This window comes from Panthera tigris, chromosome C2 (genome assembly GCF_018350195.1).
Source record: "Panthera tigris isolate Pti1 chromosome C2, P.tigris_Pti1_mat1.1, whole genome shotgun sequence".
NCBI classification, from domain to species: domain Eukaryota; kingdom Metazoa; phylum Chordata; class Mammalia; order Carnivora; family Felidae; genus Panthera; species Panthera tigris.
This window is the reverse complement of record NC_056668.1, coordinates 111140944-111163345: the sequence shown is the minus strand read 5'-3', so window position 1 is coordinate 111163345 and position 22402 is coordinate 111140944. Positions and strand designations below refer to the sequence as shown.

General features: G+C 35.6%; 1 long non-coding RNA gene across 2 annotated transcripts in view; it reads right to left on the bottom strand.

The window, feature by feature from the left end:
* LOC102959117 overlaps positions 1-22402 on the bottom strand; it is a 92470-nt gene that overhangs the window by 21105 nt on the left and 48963 nt on the right. The window contains exon 5 of one of the 2 annotated variants that reach the window (XR_006222065.1): positions 11520-11707. This is a non-coding gene — a long non-coding RNA (uncharacterized LOC102959117). Of the gene's footprint in view, positions 1-11276; positions 11708-22402 lie in introns of those variants that run through there. The other variant, XR_006222064.1, reaches the window with a different exon arrangement.

Genomic DNA, 22402 nt, shown 5'->3' with positions numbered 1-22402 from the left:
TCATGTAGTCAACATTACTGTAGGGAATGGAAAGAATGGCATCTTGACATTTGTTCCACCAAAGCAGATTAGTTGGCCAGACTTGGGAACATTTTAAATTTTACTTCAAAAAAAGAACAAAAGGTACATCTTTCAGGCTGTCAAAACCAACTACCAAAATAAATAATTCCCTTAGATTGATTTTGCTATCAAACATTGGACACATGATACTTCAGTTTCTTATTCAAATTCCCCATTGTTGGGGTCTATTAATTGCATTCGTATTATTTTGAAAATGCAGTTGTAGCTCATACATAATGAGTGACTAATAATATATAGATATATTCCTAACTGCTTTCATTCTCCATTATTCATAGCATCTATTCCTTATTCACCTAGCAGGATAAAGAGCTCTGGGGAATGAGATGACCTTTTCATCCAAGACCGGTAAAAAATGAAAATGCATTTGATATGAATAATCTCTCTATTTATCAAAATTCTATCAAGGATCATCCCAGAAGAATCACTGTTATTTGTCCAGTGCACACCAGTCTGGCATAGTGGTCAGCATCTGATATAAGCATCTCTTTAGGACCCTGATGAATAGTTATAATGATCTGAATGGATATGGATAGAGATATGGATATAAAGATAGATAGATAGATAGATAGATAGATAGATAGCTGTTATTTATTCTTTTTTTAATAAACTAATTTTCAAAATTAACTAGAAGAAAATGTGGAAGTAATTAATATGTGCACTAATAGCTTTCATTTTTTGTGCCTGCTCCTCTAACCCTGCCCTCCATAACATCACCCAAATTATCATTCTGAAATCATATGATCTTCCCTTATCATTTTTCAGAAGCAGACTTCACGTGTCACTTATTTTACCTAATCTGTTAAAAATACCAGTATATTTTAGTCAGTTGAGTGTCTGACTTGATTTTGGCTCATGTCATGATCTCACAGTTGTGAGATCGAGCCCCATGTCAGGCTCTGTGGTGAGCGTGGAGCCTGCTTGGGATTCTCTCTCTTTCTCTCTCCTTCTGCCCCTCTCCCACTTGTGCTCTCTAAATAAATAAATAAATAAATAAATAAATAAATAAATAAAGCGCTTTTTAAGATAGTGTATTTTGTCATATTTAAAATTTTTATATTTTTCACCTTTAAAGATCCAAGTGCCAGTAAGCTAAGGGGAAGGTGGTGTGTTGGTTATTTATTCAATAAATGTATATTGAACCTCTGCTTTGAGCCAAGAGAAACTAGAAGTGTGACAGTACTTTGGAGGAAACAGTTTGAGGCCAGTGGGCTTATGACAGAATCTTGGGTTAATGAGTCAACACTTTCATTTTACTGGGATCACTAATTTGTCCATTTTGGGAATCAGAAAAGGTTGACGAAAATCCTGCCATTATGATATTCAACTTTAACACATTTTCCCACATCTCCTTTATACTTCTTCATATAGATGAAGGGTGGCGACTCTGATAATAGTCTGTTGTGTTATTTCTCAATGCACTATTTTTTCTGATGTTGAGTCTTACTGAGGTACACACCATTCTGCAACTTATTAATAAAATGGAATTATGGAATTTGCATATTGCTGGAATATGAATTCTTACTAAAAAAATCAATGTCATCTATACTTCACAGATTGTCACTCAAAACCCAGAGACTTTACAATTTTCCCAGCATTTCACATCTGTTAGCAATAGAACTGATTTCTTTCTTTCTTTTTTTTTTTTATTTTAGTCACCTAGTGTTCTTCATGACAACTGCGCTCCTTAATCCCCATCACCTATTTCACCCATACACCGACCCACCTTCCCTCTGGTAACCATCACTTTGTTCTCCATACTTAAGAGTCTTTTTCTTGATCTCTCTCTCTTTCTCTTTCCCTCTCTTTCTCTTTCTCTATTTTGCCTTTGCTCATTTGTTTTGTTTCTTAAATTCCACATATGAATGAAATCATATGTATTTGTCTTTCTCTGACTGACTTACGTCACTAAGCATTATACTCTCTAGTTCCATCCATGTCATTGCAAATGGCAAGATTTCATTCTTTTCATGGCTGAATAATATTCCATTGTATCTATATAGTATATCATCTTTATCCATTCATATACCAATGAATGCGTGGGCTTCTTCCATATCTTGGCTACTGTAAATACTGCTGCTATAAACATAGGGGTGCATGTATCCCTTTGTTTTATATTCTTTGGGTAAATACCTAGCAGTGTGATTACTAGATCACAGGGTAGTTTTATTTTTAACTTTTTTCAGGAACCTCCATACTGTTTTCCAGAGTGGTTGCACCACTTTGCATTCCTACCAACAGTACCCAAGTGTTCCTTTTTCTCCACATCCTCACCAACACCTGATGTTTCTTGTGTTGTTGATTTTAGTCATTCTCACAGGTGTGAGGTAATATCTCATTGTACTTTTGATTTGCATTTCACTGATGGTAAGTGATGAGGAGCATTTTATCATGTGTCTGTTGGTCATCTGTATGTCTTCTTTGGAGAAATGTCAGTTCATGTCTTCTCACCATTTGTAATTAAATTATTCATTTTTGGGGTGTTGAGTTTTGTAAGTTCTTTATTTTGTATACTAATACACTATATTTTTTATATTTTGTATACTAATCGTTTATTGGATATGTCATTTGCAAATACCTTCTCCTATTTACACAGGTTGCCTTTTAGTTTTGTTGATTGTTTCTTTCACTGTGTAGAAGCTTTTTATTTTGACATAATCCTAATAGTTTATTTTTGCTTTGTTTACCTTGCCTCAGGAGACATATCTAGAAAAATGTTTCTTAGGCCAATGTCAGAGAATTTACTGCATATGTTCTCTTCTAGGATTTTTATGGTTTCAGGTTTCACATATAGGTCTTTAATCCATTTTGAATGTATTTTTGTGTATGACATGAGAAAGTGATCCAATGTCATTCTTTTGCATATTGCTATCCAATTTTCCCAAGCACCGCTTGTTGAATATCTTTTTCCCATACAATATTATTTCCTACTTTGTCAAAGATTGACCATAAAATTGTGGGTTTATTTACGAGTTTTCTATTCTGTTCCATTGATCAATGTATCTATTTTTATGCCAGTACCATACTGTTTTGATTATAATATACATTGATTTGATTTGTAACATAACTTGAAGTTCAGAATTGTGATTCCTCCAGTTTTGCTTTTCTTTTTCAAAACTGCTTCGACTATTCAGGTTCTTTTGTGGTTCCATGTAAATTTTAGGATTGCTTGTTCTAGCTGTGTGAAAAACGCCGGTGGTATTTTGATAGGGATTGCATTAAATGTGTAGATTGCTTTGGGTAGTATAGACATTTTAATATTATCTTTCTATCCATGTTCTTTCTATCCATGAACATGAAATGTCTTTTTATTTCTTCTTTAATTCTTAATTTTTTTATTTTTTTTAATGTTTATTTTATTATTTTTTTCAATATATGAAGTTTATTGTCAAATTGGTTTCCATACAACACCCAGCACTCATCCCAAAAGGTGCCCTCCTCAATACCCATCACCTACCTGCTCCTCCCTCCCACCCCCCATCAACCCTCAGTTTGTTCTCAGTTTTTAAGAGTCTCTTATGCTTTGGCTCTCTTCCACTCTAACCTCTTTTTTTTTCCCCTTCTTCTCCCCCATGGGTTTCTGTTAAGTTTCTCAGGATCCACATAAGAGTGAAACCATGTGGTATCTGTCTTTCTCTGTATGGCTTATTTCACTTAGCATAACACTCTCCAGTTCCATCCACGTTGCTACAAAGGGCCATATTTCATTCTTTCTCATTGCCACGTAGTACTCCATTGTGTATATAAACCACAATTCTTTTATCCATTCATCAGTTGATGTACATTTAGGCTCTTTCCATAATTTGGCTATTGTTGAGAGTGCTGCTATAAACATTGGGGTACAAGTGCCCCTATGCATCAATACTCCCGTATCCCTTGGGTAAATTCCTAGCAGTGCTATTGCTGGGTCATAGGGTAGGTCTATTTTTAATTTTCTGAGGAACCTCCACACTGTTTTCCAGAGTGGCTGCACCAATTTGCATTCCCAGCAACAGTGCAAGAGGGTTCCCGTTTCTCCACATCCTCGCCAGCATCTATAGTCTCCTGATTTGTTCATTTTGGCCACTCTGACTGGCATGAGGTGATATCTGAGTGTGGTTTTGATTTGTATTTCCCTGATGAGGAACAATGCTGAGCATCTTTTCATGTGCCTGTTGGCCATCTGGATGTCTTCTTTAGAGAAGTGTCTATTCATGTTTTCTGCCCATTTCTTCACTGGGTTATGTTTATTTATTTTTGAGAGAGGGAAAGTGTGTGTGACCAGGTGAAGGGCTGAGAGAGAGGAAGATCACAGAATCCGAAGCAGGCTCCAGGCTCCGAGCTGTCAACACAGAGCCCGATGTGCAGCTCGAATTCACAAACTATAAGATCATGACCAGAGTGAAGTCAGATGCTTAACCAACTGAGCCACCCAGGTGCCCTGTCTTTTTATTTCTTTGTGTTGTTCAATTTCTTTCATCATTGTCTTATAGTTTTCAGAGTATAGGTCTTTTACCTCTTTGGTTAGGTTTATCCTTAGGTATCTTATTATTTTTGGTACAATTATAAATGGGACTGTCTTATTTTCTCTTTCTGCTGCTTCATTATTGGTATACACAAATGCAACAAATGTCTACAGATTGATATTGCATCCTGTGACTTTACTGAATTTGTCAGTTGTAGCAATTTTTGGGTGGAGTCTTTCAGGTTTTCTAACTAGAATACCATGTTGTCTGCAAATAGTGAAAGTTTCATTTCTTCCTTACTAATTTGGATGCCTTTTATTTATTTTTGTTGTCTGATTGCTGTGGCCAGGACATTCAGTAGTATGTTGAATAAAAGTGGTGACAGGAGACATCCCCATCTTATTCCTGACCCTGGGGGAAAGGCTCTCAATTTTTCCCCACTGAGTATGATGTAAGCTGTGGGTTTTTCGTATATGGCCTTTATTATATTGAGGTATATCCCCTCTAAACCTACTTTGTTGAGGGTTTTTATCATGAACGGATGTTGTACTTTGTCGAATGTTTTTTTTCTGCATCTATTGAAATAATCATATGGTTCTTATCCCTTTCTCTTATTAATGTGATGTATCACATTGATTGATTTGTGAATATTGAACTACTCTTGCAACCCACTTGATCATGGTGAATAATTGTTTCAATGTGTTTTTGGATTCAGTCTGCTAGTATTTTGTTGAGGATTTTTTACATCTTTGTTCATCAAAGATATTGACATGTAGTTCTCTTTTTGTGTGTGTGGTGTCTTTATCTGGTTTTGGTATCAGAGTAATCCTGGCCTCATAAAATAAATTTGGAAGTTTTCCTTCTTCTTCTATTTTTTTGGAATAATTTTTGGAATAATAAAATTTTGCTTTTGTTGATTTTGTTGAGGGTTTTCTGTGCCTCCTGGATCTGGATATCTATTTCCTTCTCCAGATTAGGGAAGTTTACAGTTATTATTTTGTCAAATAAGTTCCCTGCCACCTTTTCTCTCTTCTTCTTCTTCTGGGATGCCTGTAATACAAATGTTATTATGTTTGATGGAGTTATTGAGTTTCCTAAGTCTATTGTCCTTTTGCATAATTCTTTTTCTCTCTTTTGTTTGCCTTAATTACTTTCCATTACTCTATCTTCTAAGTCATTAATTCATTCCTCTGCTTTTTCCAGCCTGCTATTCATTCCATCAAGCATATTTTTTATTTCTTTTATTAAGCCCTTCATCTCTGCTATGTTATTCCTTATCTCTGTGTTATGGTCTCACTGATGTCCTCCCCTCTTTTCTCAAGTCCAGTGAGTATCCTTATAATCATTGTTTTAAATTCTCCATCAGGCATGTTACTTATATCTGTTTCACTTAGGTCTCCAGCCATGGCCTTGCCCTCTTCTTTCCTTTGGGACATATTTCTCTGTTTTCTCATTTTGTCTAAGACTCTGTGCCTGTTTCTCTGCATTAGAAAAGTCAGCTATGTCTCCTGTTCTTGAGGGTAAAGGCTTATGAAGAAGAGTTCCTATAGTGCCCTGTAGTGTAGTGTCCCCTTTTCCCCAGGGTCTGGTGCTTCTTTGAGTATCTCCAATGTGTGCGGTATGTGCTCTGCTGAGAACTTCATCATTCAGGCCAGTCACCTGCAGTTCTCTTTGCAGTTCAGGCCAGTCATCTGCAGTCTCTCTTTTGTGGGGAGTGTTTGGGGCCTGGCCTGAATATGGTGCATTTTAAGTAGATCTGCTCTGGTGTGCTTGTGAAATGAGACCTCTGTCCTCTGCCTCCAGAATCGACACCTCACAAAACTCCCGTGTTGGCAGGGGTTTGGGGCAGTCTTTTGGGGGAAGGGGCTGAGACTAAGGCAAATGTGACTGGAAAGAGTGGTTCTGATGGCGGAGCAGGGCCAGTGTAAGCAAGTTAGGTAGTGAGTATCTGTGCCCACAGGTTCCCACAGGGTACTCTGTGTTTATGCTGAGGGGCAGAGGAGGGAAATGCTTCCTGCCAGGTCCTTAGTTCTGGAGGGTCCTCTCCATAAGCACTGCCTCTCTGGGACATACTCTGAGATGAGCAGCTAACCTCCCCACTGTGTACCTTGGTGCTCTTCAGATCATTTCCATGCTGTATGTCCACCGGCTGTTTGCCCTCCTGTCTTTTCTCCAAGAGCAGCCTCAATGCCCTCCAAGCTCTCCCAGGGCCAAACACACTGACCTTCAAAACTCAGGTTTTATGTCCCACTGGTTGCAAGAACTCACAAAATTCGGGCGCTCTTGCTTTTGAAGCCAATTGCTATGAAGATTTATTTTTCTCTGTGTGCTCCCCTGTGTGCTAGTCTGTCTCTCACCCTTCTCCATGACCTTGGCTCCCTCCCCGCCACAGTGGCCACACAGACCATGTCTCTGTACTTCATACCTTCTTTGATGTGGCCTCTTCTCTACTTTTTGTTGTGGAGTTTGTTCTGCCAGTCTTCAGGCCAATTTTATGGGGTACTTGGGATGATCTGATAGTTATCTAGTATGTCTGGGACAAGACTAGGGTCCTTCTACTCCTCTGCCATCTTCCCCCTACCCAGAAGTGATATTCTTATCCTAAATCGATCAAAGACTTTACTAGGATGAATCAGAATTAATATTTCAAAGATCATTTTTTTCATCTACTTAGTTCATATTAATTATTATTAACTGATTAAACTAACTATTGATATCCTTTTCATTGTTAACATAAATTTTGTTAATTAATTTACTTTACCCCATTCCCAAGACTGCATGGCCACCATGTCTGATTTTCAAGGGAATGATATTTCCTTCCTAAGTGTACCCCATGTTCATAATACTTCTTATCTAGATATGAGCAAATATGCATATTTCTGTATCAAGGGATTCAGAGAACTCAAGATGGAATGAAAACTTGCTAAATAAAAATTTTATATCCTATTCCCCCAAAATATTGAACTTAATCATCTATATTTTAAACAATAAGAAGCAAAATGACTGATATCAAGTATGTAATTTTCCTCCAGAACTAGGATATTAAAATTCAGAGGCTATTTTAGAATGAACACTGGTCTCAATTATTTACCAGATTACTTTAATGTATCTTGATATTACCTATTTTTGTTTTATTAACATTTTAGTATCCCTTTGCCGGAAAATGCAGTATTTTGTGTTAGAATAGCAAACAGAAGAGAAACTGGTTTCAACAGCCATTTATAATTGCTCAAAACATTACAATTAACTGTATTCTATTTGTTCTCATATATAAACATAATAGAATGGGCAGCTAATGACACCTAAAGGAACAAATAATTTAAAATGGTACCTAATAATGTATTGGTGTATATGGCCTAATTACAAGAGAATTGCATCTAGTTCTTACCTGAAACCATTTATCCTCTGGATTATAGAGAAGGAATATTAAAGGCAAGGGGGATCATGAGCATATGATATTGCAGGATTTTGTGGGGGATTTTTATAGACTTTTTTATTTTTTAATGTTTATTTTTGAAGGAAAGAGAGAGTGTGTGAATGGGGCAGGGGCAGAGAGCGAGGGAGACACAGAATCTGAAGTGGCCTCCAGGCTCTGAGCTGTCGTCAGCATGGAGCCCGACATGGGTCTTGAACCCATGAATAGTGAGATCATGACCTGAGCTGAAGTCTGATGCTTGATTGACTGAGCCACCCACATGCCCCAAGACTTTATTTTTTTAGTGCAGTTCTTAGGTTTATCACAAATTGGGCAGAAAGTACAGGAATTTCTCATATACCCCCTGCCTCCACACATGCATGACCTCTCCCATTATCAACATCTCCCACAGAGTAGTACATTTGTACAATTGATGAACCTACATTGGCACATCATAATCACCCAATGTCCATAGTTTACATTAGGTTTCACTCTTCATGTTGTACGTGCTGTAGGTTTGGAAAAATGTATGATGATATATACTTAGTACCACACAGAGTAGTTTCAGTGCCTAAAAATCCTCTGGGCTCCTCCTAGGCATCCCTCCTGACACAATACCTCCTGGCAACCACTGATCTTTTTGCCATCTACGTAGTTTTGCCTTTTCCAGAATATCATATAGGTAGAATCATATAATAGGTAGCTTTTTCAGAGTGAATTATTTCACTTAGTAATGTTAATTTCAGTTTCCTTCATGGTTTTTCATGGCTTGATTGTGTATCTCAGTTTAGCACTGAATAATATTATCTGGATGAACTATAGTTCACTTATCCATTCACCTACTGAAGGATATCTTGGTGCTTCCAAGTTTTGGCAGTTATGAATAAAGCTGCTATAAACAAGCAGCAAGTTTTTTTGTGAAGATAGGTTTTCACCTCCCTTGGAAAAAGCCAAGAATGATTGCTGGATAGGACTCTGGTTTTCAACCAGTGGGATTTAGATGGCTAGCGGGGGAAAGAATCATAGTTTAGGGAGACTTTATTCCTCATTGTTTTTATAAAATTTCTAAAAAAAAATTTTTTTTTTCTCTCAACCTCCAAGTTATTTTCCCGGAAGTCAAAATGCCATTTATAGCCAATTCTACCTGCCAGGGGTTTACCACCTGCCGTTTCTCTGTAAAGCCCTGCGCATGGAGAGTTCTTCTTATTCCCACAAGTCAGTACTTCTGATATGACACACCTATTGAAAGCTATATCCTGTGCTTCTTCCCCTTTCTACATTAGCTATGTATGTGTACAATGAGACCAGAATAATTTTGGGAAAACATGTACTTTTAAGAGTCACGAGAGCAGTAACATTTATTCTCCAACACCATTATCTCTATTTCAAACCACAAAAGGAATTATTTTAATTTGTGTTTTAAAGATAGACCAACAAAATTGTTCACTCACCAAATAATGAATTGCTGTACCCATTTAATTGATCATAAATAATGAATAAAATTGTCAAATGTTTGTAACTATATAATTTGTATAAGATTTGGCATATTTTATCAAATGATTAATGAGGGAAAAAAGGAAGATTTAAGAATCACTTCTCTAGGATATTATATGATTATATTTTTTCTTGTCTCTTCAAGATGTAATTTTTATCTGAATTGGTGCATATAAAATAAAAAGAGATGAATAGAAAAAAAATTTATGCAGTGAAGGCCTTTTCACACACATACATGCACACACACACACACACAAATTTTGGGGGGAACTCTTACTTTTGGGGATTTACGGTAATAACTTCCTATGGTAATCCATAGGAATTCTAAAAGTTTATATGATGATGAGTTAAGCTCCTAATCGACATCAAAGATATGTATGTAGTTATTAGACTTTGGTATTCACAGTGAATTCTTGCAAATGGCTCATTAGAATTTCAGGCCAGACAAACTTATTCCTTTATTAATTCTTTAATCCATTATTTTAATGTCTTTTATTGTGTTAGGCACAGGGATTGCAAAGCCCTGCCCCCATTAAGATATGTCAGTTTGGATTGTTATCCAGACTATTACAACAAATCCCTAACTGGATTCCTTGCTTCTGCTCCTTCTCACTCATTGTTTTTCACATTGAAGTCAAACTAATTTTTCTAAAATATGGCTAGTATTCTACTCAAAACCCTAAGCAGTAAATGGCATCCTGTTGAACTCGGGATAGAAGCTGAAATCCTTAACCTGGCCTTGTGGGTTCTTTATGATCTGAACCCCACTCCCTCTAGTCCTACCACCAGGCAATCTCCCTCTCTGCTCACTATACCACAGTTCCTGGCCTTTTAGGTCCTCATGGGCACCATGTTCTTTCTTTCTTTTAGCCTTTGTTTTTGCTTGACATGCTCAGCTCCACATCCTTGGCTTGGCAAACTCTTGCTTATCCTCAGTTCTAAACTAAAAGATACTTCAACAAAGCAACATTCCCTGAATTGGATCTTCCTATTAGACTCATCAAAAAGAGTCTCCTTCTGTAGTTTATATATATATATGTATATATACATATATATATATATGTATATGTATATATACATATATATATACACATATGTATATGTATATATACATATATATACACATATATATGTATACATATATGTATACATATACATATACATACATGTATATATATGTATATATACATATACATACATGTATACATATATATGTATACATATGTATATGTATACATATATATGTATACATATACATATGTATACATATATATGTATACATGTATGTATATGTATATATACATATATATATATATATATATATATATACACGCACAGATATTTAATATAAGTCTGTCTCAAAAGACCAAAACTCAATGAGTGTAGAAATCACATCTATCATATTTACCATAATGTGTATAGCATTTAGCATGATGCCTGACATATATAAGGCAAGTACCGAAACATTAATTATTAATGTTTGATCAAATGGGTATGTGAATGCTCCAATAATACCTGGACACATGCGAACTCCTCTTTTAAGCAAATTAAAATTAATCCACCGATCTTTAATCTGCCTGTCCAATTTCTAAATTGAGATATATGAATATAACTAAAAGAGGGGACTGTTCAGAAAGATTGTCATAAAGATCTTACAACCCAAAGTAGAGAGGGTAGGTAAAACTCTTGATTTCAGCTAAGATCATGATCTCGTGGTTCTGAGTTCAAGCCCCTTATTGGGCCCTACACGGATTGTGTAGAGCCTGCTTGGGATTCTCTCTCTCTCTCTCTCTCTCTCTCTCTCTCTCTGCCTCTCCCCCCCCCAAATAAATAAACTTTAAAAAAGCAAAAGATGTGGAAAAAAGCAAAGGAATTATTAGAAAAACAAGTTTAAGTATAGGTAAGTGGAGTAATAATTTTAACAGCTACACTTATAAATGTTTGCATATTTTAATGATATGTTTTAATACCCTGGACTTTTTGGGGAAGCTGACTGTCTTTCCTTCCAAAACATTACACAGGAAAGACCTCATATTGTATATTCCAGAGCTTCCAGGTCCAAGGCTGCGGCTAGGCTCAGTACTTACATGCCCAAGTTCACTCTTTAGACATTGAGATCAGTGCAGAATCAGAGGTCCTCCTGCTCACATGAATTCATTTAATACTTGATTCTTAATCCATTTTGCTTCCTCATTAAAAGCAGTTTTTACTTTCTTAAAGAACTTTTGAGGATCGAGGCACTTTCTTCTCATGTTCCATGTCACAGAAATTTGCACTAAAAAGAGTATAATAAAAAAACAAATTATGTGGGTGTACTAAGTGTGATGTGTTTTCTAGTTTTATCTGAATTAAAAGTACTCTATATTTGAAGTAAATACAAAAATATGAGTTCTAATTATACAGAAAAACTTTAACTGAAGATCACATCAGCTTGAATCATTATTGTTAATATATGCAATTTTACTTTCCAGATGAATAAATAAAAACTACTTTGAATTCCCATTTATAATTATGTTCAAGTTTTGCTAGTTTGGGTACTATGCAGCCAAATCAAAGCCACAAACATATTTTTATAAATAATGCATTTAAAGATTACCAAAATGATATGTTAATAGGAACACAATAAACATCTCATAGGAAGTTAATACACATGGGTCTACTTGGTATTATAATTCACAAAGGCCAAGAATTAATACTATTCTTTAATTATTTTTTCCTTAGAAATCTGCTAAAATGTTATGCTTTTCATTGTAGCTGATGAAACCACATAATTCTTATCCTCCACAGTACAAGTGGAGTACCAAAAAGGATAAAGTAGATAAATATTGTACAATGTTTTTAAAACTATACATGTACATCTAATATGAAAGCAATAGGGAATGGTGCTCAAGATATGATATGTAGAAGTAAAAAACTCTGACATAACAATTAAAGAGGTTTCTTACTTAACTTTGAAAGAATGCTAAAGTTTTTAATATCAAAGAGGCATCTAGTAGAGAAAAAATCTTGTTTTCTTTTTTAGCATTAGTTTTGACTGTGAAATTAGTCAATCAATGCCTTTGATGTGTCAAGATACCACTGTTTAAAACATTAGATTGCTAAATATACTTTTAGATAAGAGGCATTTAGAGAAAAATTCTATTCGGCTGTATTACATATATTCAGTGTCGGTTTGCATGGTGAAAAATATTGAAATCCAAACCCTCAATGTGGTGGTTATTAGGAGGTGGGACCTTGAAAGGTAATTAAGTCATGAGGTAGGACCTGCATGAATGGAATTAGTGCTTTCCACTCTGTGAGGATACAATGAGAAGTCCTCTGTCTACAACCTGGAAATGAGCTCTCACCAGAACCTGATCATGCTGGTGCCCTGATCTTAGACTTCCAGCCTCTAGAACTGTAAGCAGCCACCTAGTCTATGGCACTTATGTTATAGCAGCCTGAACTGCCTAAGACATCAGGATAGGTTATTTCCTTTTCATATAAAGAAAAACTATTTCTTCTTAAATTCACCTATCTTACTAAGTTCTTTTTATTATATCTTATATTTTCTCAGGTATTGCTCTTTGAGTTTCTAGGTATATATTCAAACTTCCTGCAAATAATTTCATCTTCTCCTTTCCACTTTTAATGCCACTCTTCTCTTTTTTTCCCCACTCTTCTCTTTTTTTTTTTAATTTTTTTTAACGTTTATTTATTTTTGAGACAGAGAGAGACAGAGCATGAACGGGGGAGGGGCAGAGAGAGAGGGACACACAGAATCGGAAACAGGCTCCAGGCTCTGAGCCATCAGCCCAGAGCCTGACACGGGGCTCGAACTCACGGACCGCAAGATCGTGACCTGAGCCAAAGTCGGACGCTTAACCGACTGAGCCACCCAGGCGTCCCCACTCTTCTCTTTTCTAATTAAGTTGAACATTCTAACAGATCAATATTAAATTTATTGGTAATATTCACAGAGCTGCTTTCAGTATTTTACAGTTAAGCACAATCCATCTTTCTCAGAAATACATTTTTCCCATGTTAAGAAAGTGTTCATCTTTGTTAATTAAAATTTTGTACTAGGAAGAAAGTTGAATTCTAACAAAAGCTTTTTTAGTTGCAATCTTTGATGACATAAAATGAAGAAAAAATGAACGGATTTCCAAATATTAGCCATCCTTGCATTGCTGAGATCAAATACAATTGACTGGAGTATAACTCAATTAATATGCCTCTGGATTCTATCTGGGATTAGTTTATTTACCATTGCATTAATACATGTAAGAAGAACTACTCTGAAATTTTTTTCAGTATCTAACAGAATGTTAAAATTGACATTTTGACAAAGCACCAAGATAAAATATAATGTGCTAGACATTCCTCCATTCCAAAGTAGGTGTTATGCCTCATGCAAGATTTACAATGAAAATATCCCTAAACTGGCAACACAACTCTTAAAGCCCTACACCTTTATTAAGAACTGAAATGTTTGAAATTTTATATTAAAGAGAAGGCTTTGTGAAAAGAAATTGTGAGAGTATTACCAACATGCTAGGAATCTCAATCCTGTAGTAGGGAAGATTTGGACAGTGTCTGATTCTCACCATGAGTATAATGAAGGAGGTTTTGAAGGGACTACTTAGAAGCTTTATTCATGTCCCCCTAGATTTGTGGCTCATGCCTAAAAGAGCTCAAGTGATCTTTGAATGAAGGCTGAAACTGGGAAGTTACTTTTTTCTCTGAAAGTAGGTCAAATGTAGGTTAACCATGGTGACTATACATATGGATCCCAAGTAGAAATGTCATTCTGGAATTATTTGTGATCCACCCCCAAAGGGTTGCCTTTTAGGGTAAAAAATATCATCTGGAAAGGGATATGGGGTGTCCATCCAGAAGAAAATCCTCTGTGGGGAAGGTAGACCTGACAAAGGAAAGATACTGCCATGTCACCGGAGTTTTAGAAAAAGGCACTCCACAGAGAAATCTTCAGAAGACACACAAAAGTGCCCAACATGTAAAAAAAAGTTGGCTTTAAATACCTGCATTGTCCAAAATCATGATGATATCTGTCAAGCATGAGTTATCCTACTTGCCTTACCTCTTCTTTCATACTTTACTCTCCTCCCAACCCCACCCACTCTGATGGTGTTAGATTAAGAGATGCTAAATAGAACAAGAGGTAAGTGAGAAGGAGGGAAAGACAATTGAGTGCCCTCTCTTCCTCCTGAAAGTAATCATCCCAAAGGAAACTCCGGCTGGAAGGGAAAGAAAAATCAACCTCAAAGTTTTGATCATTTTATAGGACTGGATATTTTAAAGGTTTGCGACATGAAGGAATGGTCAGAAAGAAATAGCACTTAGTTTCACTTGGTAATCCAGGGGGAGAGAAAGGATAATGCTCACTAAATCAGATTTAAAAGAATGGTGAGTCAAAATATGTTTGCTTTTATAATTACATACCAGGACTTCTTCTGGTTCCATGTGCAGTCAAATATATTGTTTTTGTGAGATTTTTGTGTCCATGAAATGCCAGCTTCAAGAAAGTATTTATAAACTTCTCTTCTTTCTTGGAGACTTAACAACATGAAAAGTACGGTGGCCAAGCAAAGTTAAGTATATGGTCCCTGCTACAGCAAGGGAGAACTTTACCTTGACGGAGCCTTAAAAGTGTCTCAGAGGGGAACGTCAAAGGAAATCTAAGGTTTTAGGGCCTCAGTTGGATCATTATCATTTGAATCTTGAAAGGTAAGAAAACAGCTGTAATCAGGCAAAGTTTATGATACAATGACTTTGGATTGGTGGACATAGCAAGTGAAGGTGAGAGAACATTCTTTAAGCAAGTCTTGATGAGAAAGCTCAGGGTCTGATTAGTATACTGTCTTAGTTGTTCCGTACTCTTGTCTAGGAGGGATAAGTTTTTGTGGAGGCACTAGCTAAGTGTTTTTGTTTATTCTTAGTACTGTTTACATATGACTAGGAAAGTGTGTTCAATCACAGAATTTTTAGGATGTGTGCAGAAAAATATTTAGGCCCAGTATGGTCTGAACACAGAGCAAAGGACTTGTGTGGGTTCCAGTTCTCAAATTCAGTTCTGCAGATTCAGCTCCTACAAAAGAAGTCTCTTGGAGTTACAAGAAGAAGTTCTGCATCTTCAGTGATTAAGAAAATTGAAAGAATGCACAGAAATGTGAGGTAGATTTGTCTGATTGGCTCCAGAGTGACCGAAGTCTCAGGATTCCTGGGATTCACAAATAGCTTTAGGAATAGCATATGATGGCCTTAGAGACTTAACCTTTTGCTCACCTTAGAGTTTATCCTTCTTACAAAACAGCATTTGACTGAGTTGCCTCTTGCTCCCATGGGGGGCATCTGTTAGGCAGAATTATTGCCAAGCTGTTCAGGAAGAGTTGCCCTACTCTCTTTCCAGCATAGCCCACACAAAAGCGTAAAAACTCATGATAAAATGGAAAGCAAATTAAGATTAAGAAATATAATAGTCCATCTAAAATGTATGAAGCCAACTTACAAAATTATTAAAGCCAAATTATAATTCTGTTTGCTGGAATAAAATAAAAACAAAAAAACTTTACATCAAAATGGAGCAGAAAGGTATTATCACTAAATCTATTATGTTAACTGCCACCTTGATATTTTGGTGAGACTAGGCCTATGGCACATGCCCCTCTTTCTGATCCAGGCAGCTGTGGTCAGGGAAGCCATGTTAATTTCACCTACAGCACCAAAGTTGAAGGCAGGACACCTAATAAAGAACCAGTTAGGACCATATTCTACAGAAAGTTTCTGGGAAACTGAGCCCAGTCTTCTTGGTATCCATAGTTTTCAGAGGAATCTATGTATCTATTCTGGATAGTAAAAAAACTCCCTTTCCGGAAGTTTGCTGTAAAGTCTGAATAAAAAGTTACCTAATTTATGTAAGACGCAGGTACTAAATTTTACTCAAAACCCTGCAAATTGATCCTACTGAATTGTTACCCTACATTCATAGCATTATTTAAACGATGTTAGTCAACGTTAATCCACCATTCATTGTAAATATGATTTAAAGTAACTTAAAGGTGTAATTTTAACTGCAATTTAATACATGTCTGAAGCCATTTTTATCTTTTCCTTAATCATCTCACTCTGAATCAAAAGTATATTACAAAGACATACCTGGAATTTTGTCCATTTACCTAGCACAGGGTTTCATAATAGCAGTGCTGCTGACATGTGGGTTGGATAATCATGTGTTATGGGGGCTGTGCTGCGCATTATAGGATGTTTAACAGCACAGTAGATGCCGTAGCAACTGCTCCCTCACCCCAAACCAGTTGTGACAACCAAAATTTGGTCCAGAGGTTGCCAAACACACGGGGATGGTGGAGTGAGGGAAACACTCGCCGGAGAGAACCCCTGCTGTGGTGGAACATGAAGGCTTCCCAGTTTGCACATTCTGCACCACCTGCTATCTAATGCTAGGAAGCCCATTGATTATCACTGATGACATCTAAGCTAATCGATTCTTAGTTTACCTTTACAGCATATTCCATAATCAAATACATATGGCAGGAAAGAAACAGGGGGTTGAAATGTCTCTAGGAGTATGCTTGTATTTGTTTTCTTCAATTAAAACGTGTTATTTTCCTGCCAGAGGATTTAGATCAATAGTTTCTTCCTCCCTTAGAATCAGTTATGGGATCCGCATTCTAGTTCATGTCAGTTCCCGGTAGCAAGATCCTACCAAGTCCTATCTGTACAAAACCCTGTTTTAGATGACAAATTTCAGCAGTTTAATAAACTGTCTTACACAAAACAAACCATTTTGAACACAATAAAGGCATTATTTTTGAATTGGAATTTATCTTGGTTTCGGGAGAGGCTGTTATTGGAAAATCACGACTGCAGCTCACTCTAGACCAAACCGTTCGTCAGGAAGAGTCACGAATTTCCCATTTCCCATTCTCTGAGCACTTCTCTCACTCCCAGGGGAATGATTTATGCAGTGGCAGAGCGAGGCTGATTTTCCTCCTGCTTCACTTTCAAATTGCAGCGTGAATAACATTATCAGATCTTTATTGGAGGTTCATGAAAATTATCCTTAGTTTCTTATTTCAGGAAGATCTTTCACTGAAATGTTTAGCTTTTTAAACAAATCCTGGCATGACTTCATATTTTCAGCTTGTTCAGTAGTACTTGTATACATGGGGAGGGAGAGAGGAGTTGGAGAGGAAACAGAAAGGTAGCAGCCAAAGATGTAGCCTTTTAATGGGCTAGATGCCTCTCAACTACCAAAAAACAAAATCTACAGCATAAACCCTTAGAGATATATTTCACAAAAGTAATTATGGTAGGCCAGCAAGAAACCTGGCTTCACCCTCTTTTGGAAACATTTAGTGTTTCCTTGTTTTCTTTATTCATAAGTAAGGGTAAATAATTTTCATTAACTTATACAATAAGAATTTATTGAACACCTAGTATATGCCAAACATTATATTTTGTACTTAGAACACAAAGATAAATGTGAAAGACTTCTATGTTGTCTACATTAATACTAATATGTTAATATTAAAAAAGAACAATCTAATAAGCAAAATGTTATGTAAATAAAGCTTGGAAGACAAAATATAAATCAAAACATGAGAGTTTACCAATTAGTGATAATATTCTTTGTATATAAATTGTATGGGATTATACAAATTTATGTGCTCAATTTCCATATGTGAAACTTGCCAAACAAACATAAAACACAGGGAGATTTTAATGCTTTGGTTATTATAGTCAGTACAACATTAATTCAATAATATTTTAGAAATATTTATTAAATTTAAAGTGATCATATCCTTGACATAACATTTTCACATCTAGTTATCCTTCAGAAATAAGTGTCAAAGTATGATAACATATGTACATTTCTATATTGTTTTTTAAGTACTCATTTATGTATTTATTGAGAGAGAGAGAGAGCGAGCACAAGCAGGGGCGGGGCAGAGAGAGAGGGAGAGAAAGAGAATCCCAAACAGGCTCCACACCGTCACCATGGAGTCTGATGTGGGGCTCAAACTCAGGAATCATGAGATCATGACCAGAGCTATCAGATGCTCAACGAACTGAGTCATCCAGACACCTACATTTCTATATTGTTTTGATAGCTAAGAACTCAAATTTTCATCAGTAGAGAAGCACTATAATAGACCCATTTAATGGAATAACATGAAGCCATTAAACATAATGAGATAGACTTAAACTTAGCAGCATGAAATAATGTTCACAATACACTGATAAATGAAAAATGTCAAATTTGAGAGCAGTCTGTATTGTCTGATATCTTTCTGTAAAATAGAATAAAACACTATTAGTAATATGTATAGAAAAAAATCTGAAGGACTGGATAGCCAGAAACTAATGGGGGAATATGGAGGACTTTTATTCACTTTATTCATTTCCTTAGCATTTGGATTTTAACTTTTGCTTACTTTTATAATTATAAAAATACGGCAATATAAAATTTTATGTCACTAATATTGTCTTAATAGGATTTGACATTAAAAAAATTATAGGTCAATTTTCTTCTGTTTTTATACCAGTTAGAACTTTTAAGCTGAGTAGCACTAACATTCTTAAACATTGCCATCCCAAGTTGTTCCTTAGTTTTTAATTAGTTTCCTTGGAGAAAACATGAGCTGCCAATGAGTAAACAAAAATGATTTAAGAACTCACATCATAAGATTTACACTTGTGGAGTATTTGACATCTTTCCCTCCCAATTTACCAGGAGTTTAACATTTTTCAGGTTCATTTTTAAATAACTGTTTTTATGTATAATTGTGTTGTAAATAACTCTGATGAATTATTGGAAAATTTTCCTTGGCCTCTTTTGTGTTTTTTTTTTCCCATGGAATTTTATCTCTTTGACTTAATTAGGTTGGAAAAAGAAATGTAAGTTAGTTAACTGTGCTTAACCCATGAAAACCTCGTCTAGTTGGGTAGTTGCTATATCAGTTACAGGATATGAGATATTATCATGTCAAAATGTCCTGAAACTGAGCAAGCTGTGTATATATAGGCCAAAACAACTAGTTCAGAAATCTTTAAAAAATCTTTATATGTCATTAAAATGTCAGCCAAGGTATATTTCCATATAGAATACATGATAACATCAACATTTCCTTAGCCTTTATTGCATATTTTGTTTATTTCATATTAATACATGATACAGGCTTCAGGAAACTTGGCTAAAGTTGACTAAGGACAACACTCTTTCACTACAGAGAGTTACATGTAAAATTTCCTTATGAATGTAGTAATCTGATGCATTGTATTCCAGTCTAAAGACCATACAGAGGGAAAAAAATGCATGAAAGTCACTTTTTGACAAACTAGAACAAATCTAAATTATGCAAGGTAAATTGAACAAATTGTATAGTACTTTGTGATGCTCTTTACAAGCTCATTACATTATCGTCTTTAGTATCAGTCATGTTATCTTGCCATTCTTTAGCCAATTAGGTATGGAAGAGTAGAACTTAAATGTTATAGAGTAAATAATAGAATGTAGTCATTAGTCATTGGAATGAAATATTTATACACTTGTCTATGTAAGGAACATCACCAATTGTACCTTTACGGTGACTCAGGGTCAAATCCAAATATATGTGCCAGTGCCATTATGTGCATTGCTAGATATTTAGATAAAGGCAAAGTTGAATTTTAGTAAAATTCTACTTTTTGACTAAAGCAATCATACTTAAACTCTGAAATGCATTGTTATTTTTCAGTGGTCACTTTTCAGTCCATTCAGTTGTCACTTTTCAGTCCCTACATTATAGCCCAAGGGTCCTATTGGAACTCATTGGCAGCATAAATGTAGGTTTACCGAACCTGGTATTTGGCCAAACAGAACATGTTCCTAGCCTGTACTTGGAATTTAAAAATTGTTGGTAGCTATAAATACATACATACATACATACATACATACATACATACATACATACATAAGACATTCCATTAGAGAGTAGAGCATGTAAAAAGATTTGGAATGAAGAGAAAATGATTCAGAATGGATTGAAGTCAGAATTCTTTATCTTTAATTGATTACCCTAACATATCTCCATAGGGCAAAATCAGATTACAAATTTATATTTTCATTTTGTATTTCTTGAAATCATAAGGCTCTTAGTATTATTATTTTCTCATCACTTGAGCTATTATTACAGCTATTTTTTGGAAGCCAGTAGCAAAATAACACATTGTTAATTATTACACACACTTGCTCTATGTGCAAGTCTTTTTAAAATTAGTTTATGAATTTATCCATTGATGAATGTTTTGTATTTCTAATATGAAACTGGGTTTATTCATAATTATAAGTTGAATAGCTATAAATGCTGAAAACTCATGTTTACATAAGTAAGTAGATGGGAATTGTTGCAGCATTGACATATAATTGAACTAATTTAATCTGAGTTATATGGCAGAAAACACTGTCATCAATATTTATTTTTAATGTTAAGCTAAATGCCAAGTAGATCCTGCTTCAATTTAATTAAGAGCAATTTAGATACTATCTGATTTCTGAAAAGATCAGTTAACCAGTCATTAAATACTCATTTGCCCAACACCATCATCAGTCTTCCCATGGCCACTTTGACATGGAGAACGTTATACTTTTGGTCAAAGCCCCTTAGTAAGGTCACTGTTAGAGGAAACATAAAATGTGTCTTTTATTATTTGGGAAAGGGTGATTATGAAAAGAGAGGTACACTGAGAACCAGCATATGCCAGATGGATTCACTTCAGGCATAAGCATTTTAAAAAATCTCAGATATTCTATAAAAGATCAATTTTAGGAAGCTGAGAATTGGAAATTAACTACTTTAAAGCCACCCACTGCCAAATATCATTAGGAAAGTCTTCATGCATTCTCCCTCTGAGCCTAAGGGTGTTCTGGTTTGAAGGTACAGTTATTTTAATGTTCTGGATTAAGGTCAAGATTTCATGTACAGTTCCCTTCCTCACACGAGTCCAAGGGCTTGTCACCTGCCCCAGTTTCCTACCACATAGCCACAGCACCCATTCACTTACAATTCTTGTTTTCTCTACTTTGTATATAGTTAGCACCTGAGGATCTTACTTTCTTTCCGTGTGTTCAACTACACATTTGAAAAAATTTTCGTTATAGTTTGCTAGCATTCCTGTATTGGGAAAATTCTTAAGTTATCTTAGTGTACCATTCCATTTTAATAAAAAGTTTGTGGGGCACCTGAGTGGCTCAGTCAGTTAAGCATCCAACTTTAGCTCAGGTAGTTCATGGGTTCAAGCCCCACATAAGATTTTGTGCTGACAGCTCAAGAGTCTAGAGCCTGCTTTTGGATTCTGTGTCTCCCTCTCTCTTTGCCCCTCCCTGCTTGTGCTCTGTCTCTCTGTCTCTCAAAAATAAATAAATGTCAAAAGTTTTTTTTTAAGTTTGTTTAATCTAGAAACAAAATTATTCAGAAATCTCTATATGGGAGGGGCTTATGGGTACAGTCTGGCTGGAATGGAGAAAGTGGTCTTTACTGTGTAGTGTGCACACTGTGATTTTTTCCTTTAGGCTGTATATTATACATCAATACATATAGAAAATTTTCATGGTGCTATTCATGCTTCCATAATATTTAGAAACTATAAGAATATCAAGGCAGGGGTAGGAATGGGGGGAGGTAAATGAAGGTAAAAACACCCTACTTAAGACATTCCATGATACCTCCACTCACTATAAAATGCCAAAAAATAAAGCTAACACTTTAATAGATACACCAAGAATTATACAGTGAATGTGTTATCTAGAGAGGCATTTAGTAAACACTATTTGATATGGATGAATTATAAATACTATGAGTTGTTGGAAAAGAGCATGTGCAAGACAATTGATGAATAAGTTTGCTCAGTACTAAATAATGTAATAAGAATCTGAATTTGCATAGCTTTATATTGTGCATCCTTTGAGTGC